Source organism: Budorcas taxicolor, chromosome 10 (genome assembly GCF_023091745.1).
Source record: "Budorcas taxicolor isolate Tak-1 chromosome 10, Takin1.1, whole genome shotgun sequence".
Taxonomy (NCBI): domain Eukaryota; kingdom Metazoa; phylum Chordata; class Mammalia; order Artiodactyla; family Bovidae; genus Budorcas; species Budorcas taxicolor.
The window spans coordinates 85028442-85045254 of NC_068919.1; positions in this window are offsets into that span (position 1 = coordinate 85028442).

Consider the following 16813-nt stretch of genomic DNA (forward strand, 5'->3'; position numbering starts at 1 on the left):
GCTGTATGCGGGTCAGGAAACAACAGTTAGAACTGGACATGGAACAACAAACTGTTTCCAATAGGAAAAGGAGTACATCAAGGCTGTATATTGTTACCCTGCTTCTTTACTTATATGCAGAGTTCAGTTCAGTTCAGTTCAGTCGCTCAGTCGTGTCCGACTCTTTGCAACCCCATGAATCGCAGCACGCCAGGCCTCCCTGTCCATCACATCTCTCGGAGATCACTCAGACTCACGTCCATCGAGTCTGTGATGCCATCCAGCCATCTCATCCTCTGTCGTCCCCTTCTCCTCCTGCCCCCAATCCCTCCCAGCATCAGAGTTTTTCCAGTGAGTCAACTCTTCACATAAGGTGGCCAAAGTACTGGAGTTTCAGCTTTAGCATCATTCCATCCAAAGAAATCCCAGGGCTGATCTCCTTCAGAATGGACTGGTTGGATCTCCTTGCAGTCCAAGGGACTCTCAAGAGTCTTCTCCAACACCACAGTTCAAAAGCATCAATTCTTTGGTGTTCAGCTTTCTTTATAGTCCAACTCTCACATCCATACATGACCACTGGAAAAACCATAGCCTTGACTAGACGGACCTTAGTCGGCAAAGTAATATCTCTGCTTTTGAATATACTATCTAGGTTGGTCATAACTTTTCTTCCAAGGAGTAAGCGTCTTTTAATTTCATGGCTGCAGTCACCATCTGCAGTGATTTTGGAGCCCCAAAAAATAAAGTCTGACACTGTTTCCACTGTTTCCCTATCTATTTCCCATGAAGTGATGGGACCGGATGCCATGATTTTCGTTTTCTGAATATTGAGCTTTAGGCCAACTTTTTCGCTCTCCTCTTTCACTTTCATCAAGAGGCTTTTTAGCTCCTCTTCACTTTCTGCCATAAGGGTGGTGTCATCTGCATATCTGAGGTTATTGATACTTCTCCCGGCAATCTTGATTCCAGCTTGTGTTTCTTCCAGTCCAGCGTTTCTCATGATGTACTCTGCATAGAAGTTAAATAAGCAGGGTGACAATATACAGCCTTGACGTACTCCTTTTCCTATTTGGAACCAGTCTGTTGTTCCATGTCCAGTTCTAACTGTTGCTTCCTGACCTGCATACAGATTTATATGCAGAGTACATCCTGAGAAATGCTGGTCTGGAGGAAGCACAAGCTGGAATCAAGATTGCTGGGAGAAATATCAATAACCTCAGATATGCAGATGATGCCACCCTTATGGCAGAAAGTGAAGAAGAACTAAAGAGCCTCTTGATGAAACTTAAAGAGGAGAGTGAAAAAGTTTGTTTAAGGTTCAACATTCAGAAAACTAAGATCAAGGCATCTGGTCCCATCACTTCATGGCAAATAGAGGGGGAAACAGTGGAAACAGTGGCTAACTTTATTTTTCTGGGCTCCCAAATCACTGCAGATGTTGATTGCAGCCATAAAATTAAAAGACACTTACTCCTTGGAAAGAAAGTTATGACCAACCTAGATAGCATATCAAAAAGCAGAGATGTTACTTTGTCAACAAAGGTCCATCTAGTCAAGGCTATGGTTTTTCCAGTGGTCATGTATGGATGTGAGAGTTGGACTACAAAGAAAGTTGAGCACCAAAGAATTGATGCTTTTGAACTGTGGTGTTGGAGAAGACTCTTAAGAGTCCCTTGGACTGCAAGGAGATCCAACCAATCCGTCCTAAAGGAGATTAGTCCTGGGTGTTCATTGGTGGGACTGATGTTGAAGCTGAAACTCCAATACTTTGGCCAGCTGATACGGAGAGCTGACTCATTTGAAAAGACCCTGATGCTGGGAAAGTTTAAGGGCAGGGGGGAGAAGCTGATGACACAGGATGAGATGGATGGATGGTGTCACCGACTCAATGGAGATGAGTTTGAGTAACTCCGGGAGTTGGTGATGGACACGGAGGCCTGGCATGCTGCAGTCCATAGGGTCGCAAAGAGTCGGACACATCTGAGCAACTGAACTGAAACTGAACTAAAATTTTGTCAGCTTTGAGAATCACTTTAAAGAGTTAACTTTTTATTTTGCTTATTTTTGCTAGTGTTTTTCTATTCTTGATGTTTGTTGTTTAGTCACTAAGTCATGTCCAATTCCTTTCTACTCCAGGGACTATAACACGCCAGGCTCCTCTGTCCGTCACTGTCTCCTTGAGTTTGCTCAGATTCGTGTTTTTGAGTCATTGAGTTGATCATGCTATTCAAAAGTCTTACCCTCTGCCACCCCCTTCTCTTTTGTGTTCAATCTTTCCCAACTTCAGGGTCTTTTTCTAACAATCAGCTCTTTCTATCAGGTGGCCAAAGTATTGGAGCCTCAGTGTCAGCATCAGTCCTTCCAATTAATATTCAGGGTTGATTTCCCTTATGATTGACTGGTTTGAACTCCTTGTCATCTGAGGGACTCTCAAAAGAGTCTTCTGCAGCACCACAATTCTAAAGCATCAATTCTTGGACACTCAACCTTCTTTATGGTCCAAATCTCACATCCATACATGACTACTGGGAAAACTATAGCTTTGACTAGATGGACCTCTGTTTGTAAAGTAATGTCTCTGCTTTTTAATATGCTGTGTAGGTTGGTCATAGCTCTTCATCCAAGGAGCAAGCATCTTTTAATCTCATGGCTTCAGTCACCATCTACAGTGATTTTGACTACTGCTGCTGCTACGTCACTTCAGTCATGTCTGACTCTGTGCAACCCAGAGACAGCAGCCTACCAGGCTCCTCTGTCCCTGGGATTCTCCATGCAAGAACACTGGAGTGGGCTGCCATTTATTTCTCCAATGCATCAGAGTGAAAAGTCAAAGTGAAGTCACTCAGTCGTGTCCGACTCTTTGCGATCCCATGCACTGTAGCCCACCAGGCTCCTCTGTCCATGGGACTTTCCAGGCAAGAGTACTGGAGTGGGTTGCCATTGCCTTCTCCAACAGTAATTTTGGAGCCCCCCAGAATCAAGTCTCTCACTGTTTCCATTGTTTCCCCATCTATTTGCCATTGTTAGGTAGGTAGAATAGGGAAAAAGAGTCCAAAATGGCTGTGGCTACAAGACAAGGAAGGGAAAAGCCCACGAAAATAAAACAAGAAAATGAAACAAAAGAAGGTCCGAGGACCAGAGTGAGGACCTTAACTAAAACAAACAACACTCCTGGCTGGCCCAATTTACATAGGACAGGCCCAGGGAGAGATAAACATATAAAAAGAGGAGCCAAAGCTGCTCTCTCTCTCTCTCTCTCTCTCTCTCTCTCTCTCTCTCTCTCTCTCTCTCTCTCTCTCTCTCTCCTGTGCACTGGGGCGCTCTTCTCCTTGTGTCTTTGGATCGACATGTCCTCATGCCTCGAAGATGGATTTTCCTGCTATCTTCTAAATAAAACAGAGCTGTAACACTGATTTGTCTAAGAGCTATAACATGGTCCATTCGAGACCTGAGAGCTATAACACGGTCTATCCAAAACCAAAGAGCTGTGATACGCGGAGGGAGCTCTAATGTCCATCACTCCAAATCTTTGTTGTGACGAGACAAAGAACCGAGGAACATACACTCGTGTGACATCTATGGTGCTGTGACTCGGATTTAACCTGGCTGAAACAACCTCCGAGCGGTAGAGGCCAAGCACAGCAGGAGCCCAACTCAGTGAAGCTCCTGTGGTAGAGGCAGAACACGAAGAAAATCGAGCGCAGGGGAAGGCCCATCGTGCTGGAAACTGGGACAGCGAAAAACAAACTCAGCAGAAAGCTCACGCGGCCCAGTCTCAGATTCCAGAAAACCTCCGGTTAAGGTAAGAGGTCCTCACTCCTTTAGCTGAAGGGTCATGCCTAATGAAATCTTAATTCCTTTACAATCTCTCATTTCTTGTTTCCTCGAACCTCCCTCGAACAGGTGGGTGGCAGGCAGCACAATTGAGGGACTCTGGAGAGGCTACTCCTCAGCATGTCCCAAAGGCACTATCTGCTGAGCCCCAGTAGCTATTACACAAGCCGGTGGGGGTTCTTCTGTCCTTTCTGTTTTCTGTGCCAAGGATCAGACCAATGAAATTGTGAGCACCGGTCAGATATTTAGCAAATTTTCCGGCGGGCTATGAAGGGGATTCCTTGGCACGTTTTTCCCACTGCTTTTTCCTCCTGTCCTTCAGCCCTTTCCCAGGACTTGAAGTGGACCAAAACCCAGAATGGCTTCAGTTCAATTCAGTCACTCAGTCGTGTCCAACTCTTTGCGACCCCATGAATCGCAGCACGCCAGGCCTCCCTGTCCATCACCAACTCCCGGAGTTCACTCAGACTCACGTCCATCGAGTCAGTGATGCCATCCAGCCATCTCATCCTCTGTCGTCCCCTTCTCCTCCTGCCCCCAATCCCTCCCAGCATCAGAGTCTTTTCCAATGAGTCAACTCTTCGCATGAGGTGGCCAAAGTACTGGAGTTTCAGCTTTAGCATCATTCCTTCCAAAGAAATCCCAGGGCTTATCTCCTTCAGAATGGACTGGTTGGATCTCCTTGCAGTCCAAGGGACTCTCAAGAGTCTTCTCCAACACCACAGTTCAAAAGCATCAATTCTTCGGTGCTCAGCCTTCTTCACAGACCAACTCTCACATCCATACATGACCACAGGAAAAACCATAGCCTTGATTAGATGGACCTTAGTCGGCAAAGTAATGTTTCTGCTTTTGAATATACTATCTAGGTTGGTCATAACTTTTCCTCCGAGGAGTAAGCGTCTTTTAATTTCATGGCTGCAGTCACCATCTGCAGTCATTTTGGAGCCCAAAAAGATAAGGTCTGACACTGTTTCCACTGTTTCCCCATCTATTTCCCATGAAGTGATGGGACCGGATGCCATGATTTTCATCTTCTGAATGTTGAGCTTTAAGCCAACTTTTTCATTCTCCACTTTCACTTTCATCAAGAGGCTTTTTAGCTCCTCTTCACTTTCTGTCATAAGGGTGGTATCATCTGCATATCTGAGATTATTGATATTTCTCCCGGCAATCTTGATTCCAGCTTGTGTTTCTTCCAGCCCAGCATTTCTCATGATGTACTCTGCGTATAAGTTAAATAAGCAAGGTGACAATATACAGCCTTGACGTACTCCTTTTCCTATTTGGAACCAGTCTGTTGTTCCATGTCCAATTCTAACTATTGCTTCCTGACCTGCATACAGATTTCTCAAGAGGCAGGTCAGGTGGTCTGGTATTCCCATCTCTTGAAGAATTTTCCAGTTTATTGTGATCCACACAGTCAAAGGCTTTGGCATAGCCAATAAAGTAGAGATAGATGTTTTTCTGGAACTCTGTTGCTTTTTCCATGATCCAGCGGATGCTGGAAATTTAATCTCTGGTTCCTCTGCCTTTTCTAAAACCAGCTTGAACATCAGGAAGTTCATGGTTCACGGTTCCCTTATGATTATACAGTGGAAGTGAGAAATAGATTTAAGGGCCTAGATCTGATAGAGTGCCTGATGAACTATGGAATGAGGTTCGTGACATTGTACAGGAGACAGGGATCAAGACCATCCCCATGGAAAAGAAATGCAAAAAAGCAAAATGGCTGTCTGGGGAGGCCATACAAGTAGCTGTGAAAAGAAGAGAAGTGAAAAGCAAAGGAGAAAAGGAGAGATATAAGCATCTGAATGCAGAGTTCCAAAGAATAGCAAGGAGAGATAAGAAAGCCTTCCTCAGTGATCAATGCAAATAAATAGAGGAAAACAACAGAATGGGAAAGACTAGAGATCTCTTGAAGAAAATTAGAGATACCAAGGGGACAGTTCATGCAAAGATGGGCTTGATAACGGATAGAAATGGTATGGACCTAACAGAAGCAGAAGATATTAAGAAGAGGTGGCAAGAATACACAGAAGAACTGTACAAAAAAGATCTTCACGACCCAGATAATCACGATGGTGTGATCACTAATCTAGAGCCAGACATCCTGGAATGTGAAGTCAAGTGGGCCTTAGAAAGCATCGCTACGAACAAAGCTAGTGGAGGTGATGGAATTCCAGTTGAGCTGTTTCAAATCCTGAAAGATGATACTGTGAAAGTGCTGCACTCAATATGCCAGCAAATTTGGAAAACTCAGTAGTGGCCACAGGACTGGAAAATGTCAGTTTTCATTCCAATCCCAAAGAAAGGCAATGCCAAAGAATGCTCAAACTACCGCACAATTGCACTCATCTCACATGCTAGTAAAGTCATGCTCAAAATTCTCCAAGCCAGGCTTCAGCAATACATGAACGGTGAACTTCCTGATGTTCAAGCTGGTTTTTAGAATGGCTTCAGGTATGTAATAAAGCTCAGGCTCTGAGGTCTCATTGCAAAAATTCATTGAGAGTCTAAGCAATAGATAAGAGGTAGACTTGTTAAGATTCAGAGAGAAGAGCCCACTCTACAGGATACTGGCCATGGAATGCGGCCTGGCTAGGTTTTTCGAGCAGGGTGAATTCATATGCTAATGATTGACAGGATCATCCCAGCCATTGGGGAACCACCCACTCTTCCATCTTTTGACAGTGACTTGGAGCTGTCCTGCCACCTCTGGGTGTTGACTTGTCATCTTGGACCCAATTGATTTTAATTGGTTTACCTTATACCCATGTGCTATGCCATTCTTTCAAAGGTTGTGCTCTGCCCCCTTCCCTTCTCTTTCGTGCTCTTTTCCTGAGCCCCATCCAGACCCACAAGGTTGCCTCTACAATCTTCTGGAGAGACAACCAGAAAATAGCTGGCCTTGGGAGAGAAACACTCTATAATATCCAACCCCCTAATCCTACCCAGTACTGGTCACACTGGAGATCTTGGGGACGCCCAACTCCAGTCTGGGGGTCCCAGGAAGTCATCACGCCTTGACCTGTCTAGGGATCTGGTCCGCGAAAGTTTGTCACGTCTCAACCCGCTCAGGGATCCGCTAGTCCCAGGGGTCCCAGGAGGTCATCACGTCTCGACCTGCCCAGGGATTCGATCTCTAGGAGGCTGTCATGCCTCAGCCTGCCTGGGGATCTGCACCCTGACCCAGGGACGCCTGGCTCTCAGGTTGCAACAGTTCTGGGTAGGATAAGCTTCAAAAAGACTCACCCCAAAGGAAGTCCACCCATAAAACCGAAAGAGGTCTTTTTCTTTTCTCCCTGTCATGACTGTCTTTCAGATGGGAAATAACCAATCCACTTCCTGGCAGACGCCCTTGAGATGCATCCTTGATAACTGGAAGCTGTTTGACCCTCTAGCTCTAAGGAAAAGTCGCTTGAAATTCTTTTGTGCCACTGCGTGGCCACAGTATCCACTGGGGGATGAGGAACACTGGCCTGAGGGTGGGACTTTAAGTTACAATACCATCCTGCAAGTAGAATTATTCTGCAAAAGACAAGGGAAGTGGACAGAGATCCCCTATGTCCAAATTTTCTCCTGACTAAGAGATATGAAGGAACTCTGTCTTAAGTATGGGATTGTTTTATGCCCTAAAAGTGAGCCCACTAGGTGCTGGGAGCCAGCGTGGAGAACCCCGCCCATGGCAAAGGTCATGAGGAAGTGACCTGATGGGCAAAGGCGAGATGAGGACTCAAGGGACCCCCTGGACCTGCTCGAGCATCTACCCTCAAACCAGAATCTGTCTGTCTTTCACCAACTCTTCCGACATTAACAGGGGGCTATCCCCGACCACCTTTCTCTGGAAAGAGTTAACTTAGGGCTCTAGTTGATAAATCTCCTGGGCATGAAAGGAGTGTTTCAAACCCCCTGTTAGCATTCTAGCTTACTTGGCAGGTTTATCCAGACTCTTGCAACATTGTTGAGCCTATGCTTGCTGCCAAGTTCTCACATCCCTTATCCATTGTGTTCCTGGGAGTGCATATAGTCAGGATGTAGAAGAAACAAGTAATAGCCTTAGCATTAGCAACATTAGACTTTGAGTTAATAAGTTCTTTCTTTGCTGTAACCCACTGAATCTTTGCTCCATAAAAATGTAACTCTGTACTTTAAGGGTGATGCAGGCTAGAAATTTAAGAAACACTTTAAGAGAAAATTATTGTTCTGGCTGACCAACCTTTATCAAAAAGAGGTCATAAAATATCAACAGGCCTCGGGGACATAAGATAATGTACAAAAAATAAGACTCTTGCAGGAAGGAACCTGATATCGATAAAAGTTAATACTGATGGAACGTTGAGTTGACTCTGCATTTTTCACCTTGCTGTATGTACAACTCAGGATATAAGAGCCCTCTCTGAAAATAAAGTGAGGGGCCTTGCTCACTGAAGCTTGGTCACCCCGTGTCATTCTTTCCTTATCTCTTTCTCTATCTTTCTTCATTTGCCCATGTCGTCCATCCTGAGGATATCCCTGGACTCTGCTGAGGCTGGACCTCGGTAACTAGGCAAATGGTGTTAGTCACAGGCAACTAAGAAAAGGAACCCCCTCATGAAGGCTCACCTCCCACAGCTCCCGAGTTGCCTGGTGCTCCTTCCTTGTATCCAAACGTGCCCCCATATCGGGAGCACCCCCTCCACAAAAGCCAGCTCGAGTATGTCCCTTAGTTGAACCTGGAGGGGAATTCAGACCATTCAGGGTCCATAAGCCCTTCTCCCTCTTAGAACTAAGACAGATCAAACAAGACCTGAGAAGCTATACAGATGACCCAGGCAAATATATTCATACATTCCAACATATTACCTTGGCCTTTGACTTGACGTGGAAAGACATCATGGTCATATTTAGTCCAACTTTATCTGACCCTGAACATACTAGGGTCTTAAAGGAAGCCCGGAGGTACGCAACAGGGCTTCACATGTCCTGCGATAGATACCCAGTAGGGGAAACTGCAGTCCCCTCCTCCGATCCTAATTGGAATTATAATGACCCTGAACACATCTGGGAAAGAGATCATTTTCTAATCTGTGTGAAGGCAGGACTGAAAGCAGCCCAACCAAAAGTAATTAGCTATGCCCGGGTCTCAGCAATAACTCAGGAGCCCAGTGAGAACCCCACTGCCTTTCTGGAAAGGCTAAAAGAGGCACTCCAAAAGTTTACCAATCTGGACTTAGACTCTTACGAGGGCCAGGTGATTTTAAAGGACAAATTCCTGTCCCAATGTGCATCAGATATCAGAATTAAGTTACAACAGCTACAATAGCAGGACCCTGCTGCCTCTTTAGATGAGATGGTCCAGACAGCCACCAATACCTTTTATAACAGAGAACAGGAAAAGGAGGCCAAGGCCCAGGAGAGGGAGAGAAAGAAAGAGACAAGGCATGCCCAGATGCTGGCTGCCCTCCAGAGAAGCCCTATGGCAAACCCCGAGTCCTTGAAGGACAAGGCACGAGACAAATGCCTGATCTGTAGACAGGTGGGGCATTGGGCCAAAGAGTGTCCAAACTGTGACAAGTCTCCTAGAACGGCTTGCCACAAATACCATCAATTGGGAGAATGGGTGGCACCCTGCCCTCAGGACCCAAGAGCCTCAAGGTCAAGCATCAAGCCTACCCTCACAATGGTTCAAGAGGACTGAAGCCGCCCACTCTAGCCAGCCTGCCTGTCACAGATAACCATCACGGGGCTGGAGCCAAGGGTGCACCTGGATGTGGCAGGTAGGTCCGAAAATTTCTTGGTTGACAAAGGAGCTACCTACTCTGTCTTGATCTCCTACTCCGGAGACTTCTCCTCCCAAACCTGTACCATTTTGGGTGCTACAGGAAAAACAACTACTAAAAGATTCACCTGAGCTCTTCTTTGTTGCTGGGATGGACAAATATTTTCCCACCAGTTTCTGGTGGTCCCTGAGTGTCCTACTCCCTTATTGGGAATAGATATACTCACTAAGCTGGGGACCACCCTCGTGATGGAAAGTTTTTCAGCCTCTAGAGCTCTACAGCTCCTGGTTACTACTGAAGAACCCATTACACCTTCAATAGAGAGGGACCAAAAACTATGGGAGGACTAAATTAACCCCCAGCTGTGGGACCAGGGGATTCCTGGACGAGCCCACCAAGCTGAACCAGTCATCATTATCTTCCAAGATCCCACTCGGTTTCCTAACTGGAAAAAATACCCTCTCAAAAGAGAGGCTCAGGAGGGACTACAGCCTTTAATAAATAAATCCCTTGCTTGTGGCCTATGGTCCCCACCAGTTCGCCATGTAACACCCCGATCCTCTCAGTAAAGAAAAAATACGGAAGCTGGTGCATGGTTCAAGATCTCTGGATCATAAATGAAGCTGTAGTCCCCCTCCATCCCACAGTACCCAATCCCTATGTAATCTTGGGAGAAATCCCACCCAGTGCCAAGTGGTTTACAGTCTTGGATCTCAAAGATGCATTTTTTTGCATACCACTGGCTAAAGAATCCCAATATCTTTTTGCCTTTGAGTGGGAGGCCCCAGGAGGAAAACACAAACAGATGACTTGGACAGTATTACCTCAGGGCTTCAGAGATAGCCCCCACCTGTTTGGACAGGCCCTTAGCCGGGATCTCCTAGATCTGGACCTGGGACCTAATGGGAAAATATTACAATACGTAGATGACCTACTAATCTGCTCTCCAGATTAAAAAAAAAAGTGCCGAACAACATGCAATTCAGATTCTAAACTTCTTGGCAGAAAGGGAATATAAAGTCTCCCGTGCTAAGGCACAGACGGTGGAGACAAAGGTCACTTACCTGGGAGTTCAGATTACACACGGGTCCAGGAGGCTGTCCTCTGATCAGGTACAAGGAATCCTCCAGTTGCTCTCCTCCACGACTCGAAAATGATTGCGAGCTTTCCTGGGGCTACCTGGATATTGTAAAATCTGGATACCCAACTATGGTCTAATTGCCCAACACTTATATGAAAGCTTAAAGGGACAAGATGATTCAATCCCACTGATGTGGGGAACTCCTCAAAAGAAGGCAGAGGCTACACTAAAACAGGCCTTAACTCAGGCACCTGCCTTGAGGTTGCCAGACCCAGAAAAAGCATTCCAACTTTATGTCCATGAAAGAGAGGGAATAGCCTTGGGAGTGTTAACTCAAAGGTTGGAATCTGAGCCCCAGCCTGTAGTTTACTTATCCAAAAACCTTGATCCAACTACCCGAGGGTGGCCCCCTGCCTTCGAAATCTTGCAGCTATTGCAATCATGATAGAAGATGCTTTAAAACTCTCCTTTGGGGGCAAACTAACTATTTTTACCAGCCACCAAGTAAAACAACTCCTAAATGGGAGAGGACATTTATGGATGTCTGATCAAAGAATCCTCAGATATCAAGTAATGCTGATAGAAAACCCAGGCCTCACTATATCCCCTTGTGAGGTTCTTAACCCAGCCACCCTCCTGCCTACCCCCGAAGGCTCTTTCCCCTTTCATTCTTGTCTAGAAACCTTGGACCACTGGACAAAACCCCGAGAGGGATTGTCAGAAGATCCTCTGACCAATCCTGAGGAAATCTGGTATACTGATGGAAGCAGCTTTGTCTTGGATGGAAAAAGAAGAGCCAGGTATGCAGTAGTTTCCAATTTTGAGACCACAGAGGCTAAGCCTCTGCCACCAGGTACTTCATCCCAATTAGCTGAGCTCATAGCCCTGACTCGAGCTTTAGAGCTGGGAAAAGGAAAAAGAGTAGCCATTTACACGGATTCCAAGTATGCCTTTCTGGTGCTACATGCACATGCTGCTATTTGGAAAGAAAGGGGCCACTTGACCACCCGAGGGTCACCAATCAAATATGGTGATCAGATCCTTAGACTCTTGGAGGCAGACCATCTGCCCACTGAGGTTTCAGTCTCCCACTGTAAAGGACACCAAAAGGGGAGCACAGAAGTGGCACGAGGGAACCAAGCAGCTGATCAGGCAGCTAGGAGAGCCGCATTACAGAACCATGACCTCATAGGGATTGCCACCTTAGTTCCACAGACTAATTTGCCAGAAACTCCTTCATATACTGAAGGTGAGACTCTTAAAGCTAAGAGCGAGGGCTTTCAAGAAGATCATATCGGGTGGTTCCAAAAGGAGGGACTCCTTTTTCTGCCTGGGAACCTCCAATGGAAGTTGGTTAACTCCTTACATGCCACTATTCATTTAGGAGAAAAGGCCCTCCAAAGATTACTAGAAAAGTCCTTCAGTGGAACAGGCTTCCAAACAACTATAAGACAGGTGGTCTCCTCTTGTCCCACTTGCCAATTAAACAACCCCCAAGGAGCTCGAAGACCCCACCTGGCCCAGCCCGTCCAACGATGAGGGGCCTACCCAGGAGAGGACTGGCAGATGGACTTCACCCAGATGCCAGTTTCTCAAGGGTATAAATACCTATTAGTCATGATATATACATTCACAGGATGGATTAAAGGCTTTCCCACCCGGACTGAGAAGGCTGAGGAGGTGGTAAAAAAAACTGCTCCATGAAATCATTCCAAGATTTGGTCTGCCCAGGTCATTATAAAGTGACAATGGGACATCATTTACTTCTAAGGTCACCCAAGGGGTCTCGAAAGCATTGGACATTACTTACTATCTCCATTGTGCCTGGAGGCCTCAATCTTCAGGAAAAATAGAGAGAGCCCAATTCTTAAAATCAGCGATAAAAAAGATAACCCAGGAGACCTCCCTGGGATGGAAGGAGGCTTTACCGATAGCTCTCCTCCGCACCCGCATTGCCCCTAAGGAACAGCTTGGTCTTAGTCCTTATCAGATGCTCTGTGGGAGACCTTTTGTTTATGTCAATGACCTCTTCCTAGATCCAGAGGCTCAGACCCTCCAGTCTTATACCATGGCCATTGGGCAATTCCAACAGGATATACGCTTGTGGGGTATGAACCAGGACCCAAAAGATTCTAAGGAGTCACCACTACATGCCCCAGGGACTCAAGTCCTAATTAAAGTCTGGAAAGATGGGTCCCCAAAGGCTCAACTCCAGCCCACATGGAAGGCCCCTACCCTGTAATACTTTCTACCCCCTCAGCAGTCAAGGTACCAGGACACGACACCTGGATTCACTACTCACGAGTGAAGCTGTGGAAGAAAACAGAAGAGGACACTCAATACACCTGTGAGCCCCTGGGAGATCTCAGATACCTGTTCAGGACTACCAGTGAGTGCCATTCTAATAAACACCCCCAAAATCTGGTTTCTGGACATAAGATTTCTCAGAATATCTCTAAATAGCCAACACAGCTTGGTAGAGATAGTACTCCAAAACAGACAGGAGATAGATCTTCTGATCCTTGAACAAGGAAGGACTTGAGCCATCCTGGCGATGTGAATTTAAAATTGACTAATGACCCTACTAGTCCTTGTTATGCCATATTGATGCTGCTTATGATTGCTTCATGTATTAACAATTGTCTAACATGTTTTGTCTCTGCCCAGGTCAACAAGCTACAACATGCAGTGCCAGTTCAACAAAGATGTAAAACTACAGCCGACCACAGAAAATATCACACACCTTTAGATGGACACTGCTATAAGGACTCTGAGGCTTGAGACTAGCAAGAGGGGGAGGCCCAATACCCCTCGCCGTCCCAGTTCAGCAGGAAGTAGCCAGAAAGACCTCAATGCCCCTATTCCCAAAGAATTGGGCCTCCCATCTCTTGCGGGGGGAATGTTAGGTAGAATAGGGAAAGGGAGTCCAAAATGGCGGTGGCTACAATACAAGGAAGGGAAAAGCCGGCGGAAATAGAACAAAAGAAGGTCTGAGGACCGGAGTGAGGACCTCAGGTAAAACAAACAACACTCCTGGCTGGCCCAATTTACATAGGACAGGCCCAGGGAGAGATAAACATATAAAAAGAGGAGCCAAAGCTAGCTTGCTCTCTCTCTCTCTCCCCCCCTCTCTCCCTCTCTCTCCCCACCACGCGCTGGGGCGCTCTTCTCGTTGTGCCTTTGGATCGACGTGCCCTCACGCCTTGAAGTATTTTCCTGCTATCTTCTAAATAAAATAGAGCTGTAACACTGAGCTGTAACACTGATTTGTCTAAGAGCTATAACATGGTCCATTTGAGACCTGAGAGCTATAACACGGTTTATCCAAGACCTGAGAGCTGTGACACACCAAGAGGGCTCTAATGTCCGTCACTCCAAAACTTTGTTGTGACGAGACAAAGAACCGAGGAACATACACTCGCGTGACACCGTGAAGTGATGGACCAGACCCCATGGTCTTATTCTGCTGAATCAAGGTTATAAATGGCTGGGGGGAGGGGAACCTACCCTCCAAATGCTCTCAAAAATTATTCTCCCTTGTTGAAGATCACAAACTAGGATCCGAATATAAAATTGACATTAAAATTAGCCTATTGCTAATTAAAATACTTTAATAAAGAAAAGGTACATTTCATTGTGTTTGAGGATGGACTAGAAATAATAGATGAGAAAAAGTTTGAATGACCATAATCCTATTACTCAAAGACGAGCATTCGATCTTTCCAAACCTTATTTTTCTATGCATTAACATATGTGATAACGTAAATAGGGGGCGAGGAAAGGCAATTCCGACAAGGATCCCTACACATGTTCAGCGAAATGGGCAGTATGGAACAATCTCAAGGTTTTCTTCCCAGTATCCCCAACAGGATTTCGCAGATTGGGAAATCCCTTAAATTAATAACAAACTAAACCTCCAAGCGATGAAGGGATGCCAACCTGTCCTAGGCTGCGAGCTGGGCAGGAAGAGACAGGGCGTTCGCAAGATTGCGGACACTCGCCCGAGGAGTGTCCTCACCCTAAAAGGATCAGGCTGTCAGTCCCACCCACGGCTCACCCCCATCCCAGGGAGGTCCTCGGATGCTCCCCACGGAAAGGACGCGGGGAGCCGCAGCCGCTGCGATTCAGCCCAGCGCGCCCGGAAGCCAGCAGCTGTTCCCGGACAAGGAGAGGGAAGTGCAGCGGCCGGCGCCCGCCGGGACTCGGGGCGCCCCTCTCTCCGGGGAGGAGGGCGCGGGCGCAGGCCTTTACGCGTTTCGTCTTCCCATCGCTCGGGGCGGGCCGGCGGGGACAGCGCTCGGCACCTCCCTCCCTCCTCCTTCACCGGCCGGTCTTCAGAGAAGTCTTGAATTCTTTTATCCGCTCTTTTCCCCGCCGTCCAAAAAAGATAGACTCCGAACCCGGAGTTGTTCTGCTGCACTCAACAGGAGAGTTCACTGCAAGGGCCGAGTGCTGGGGTTGACGCTTGGGCAGCTGCAACCCTGATTCGCAGTAAACGGGTCCAAGACCCATGACTTCCAGCAGAACGAAAACAGCCAATCAGAACGAGGACAGACAGATACAGCCCAATCTAGGAGCCAGGCTGAGAGTGGGGGCGGGAACAAGGGCTGAGGTAGACTCAGGTCTGGAGCTGTGCTGGGGCAGTTTCTTTGCTGCTGCTGCTGCTTCTGTGCTGCGAGTACCCTAGCCAGGTAGGGTGTATGTGCGGGGGAGAGGTAGGTATCTGTGTGGCTTCTAATGGAGAGGATCCGCACAGCCTGGAAAAATGGAGATGGGATAGAAGGAAGATACCCGGGAGGCAACCTTGTAGGGAGAAAAGAGATTTCAGAGACCAAGAGCAGCGGGAGCTGGGAAAACGAAGAAAGCTTGTTAGGTACAGAGCGAGTGAATTGATGAACGAATGAGTGGCCACTCTGAGCCTGGCACAATGCGAGGAAGCTTTGCTTCCTAACGTAATTCTTATAATAATCCTTGGAATAGGTAATTTTAATCTCCATTTTGCAGGTAAGGGAACTTAAGCTGTTAAGTGTGAATTACTTGCCCATGGTCACAGAGCTACTGAATAGTGAGACCAGGAAAGGAACCACTCACTCCCGACTCTACTAAACACCACACCTTTCCTGGCCTGGGTCAGGGCAAAATTGGGGAATACAGGTTGGATTCTCTCAGAGGCCCTCAAAAGCGTTGAGCAAGCCGTGCTGAGGGACTGGCAGAGCAATTTGGGAGAGTGCTCTGGCTCTGCCTTCACCAGCTATCTTCTGGAGTTTCGGAGAGCTTCTGTGAAATGGGCATAAGTTCTGTCAAAGAGGGAGGCCATCCATGCAGGTTTTCTGACCCTGAGAGCTTAAGTCTCCTACTGAGGGAGGGAGAGAAAACAAGGAGGAGGGGAGGGGAGGGGAGTGTGTGTGTCTTGGCCCATGCTGGAACTGCAAAGTAGAGAAAAAGCGTGTAAATATTTCCCTCAAGCCATACATGCCACTCAGACGTGCAAGACTTCTCTGTGCTGGGAAGGATGGATCAGCAGTAGCCAGGCAGGTGTCTGTTACCTTTGAGCTACTTGCAGTACAAAAGAATGACGAGAAGCACCAGGTTAGAAGGAAAGATCCCAGGGGTCTGATTCAGCCAAGAGAAGAGAGTTCTGCTTTAGGCTAATATTTTGGAGAAATCCCTTAGCCGGAAATAAGCATGGTGCTACTTGTTGCACAGTATACTGCTGACTCGCCATTAGTATGATGAAATATTGAGACCAATTTCCAGAAATCGTTCATTAGAGTCCGTTTTATTTCTCGGTAGTGATGTTTGGACACCCCCCTCTCCTCTGTTTCCTTTCTTTCCATTTTTTCCACAGGGTCTGTCATTTCCACCCACTGCATTATTTAGCCTTTTTTTTTTTATTACTTTCGTCAGCACACTTTGAGTTAAGGTAGATATTCAAAGGCAAAGTGCCAACCCTATGACGGGTGCATGAAGGTAGATGAGCCTCCGGTATTTGGGAGAGGAGTTATGAAATGGCTGATGAAGTAAGATTAGTACCGCCCTCATGAATGGGACACAGGTTAACTACAGAGCTTATGGTTGAAGCACATTAACCATCTGTGTCTCCTGCCCTTTGCTTTTGTTTCCAAGGCAAAAAGCCCTCTCAGGTTGGAGGGGAGCC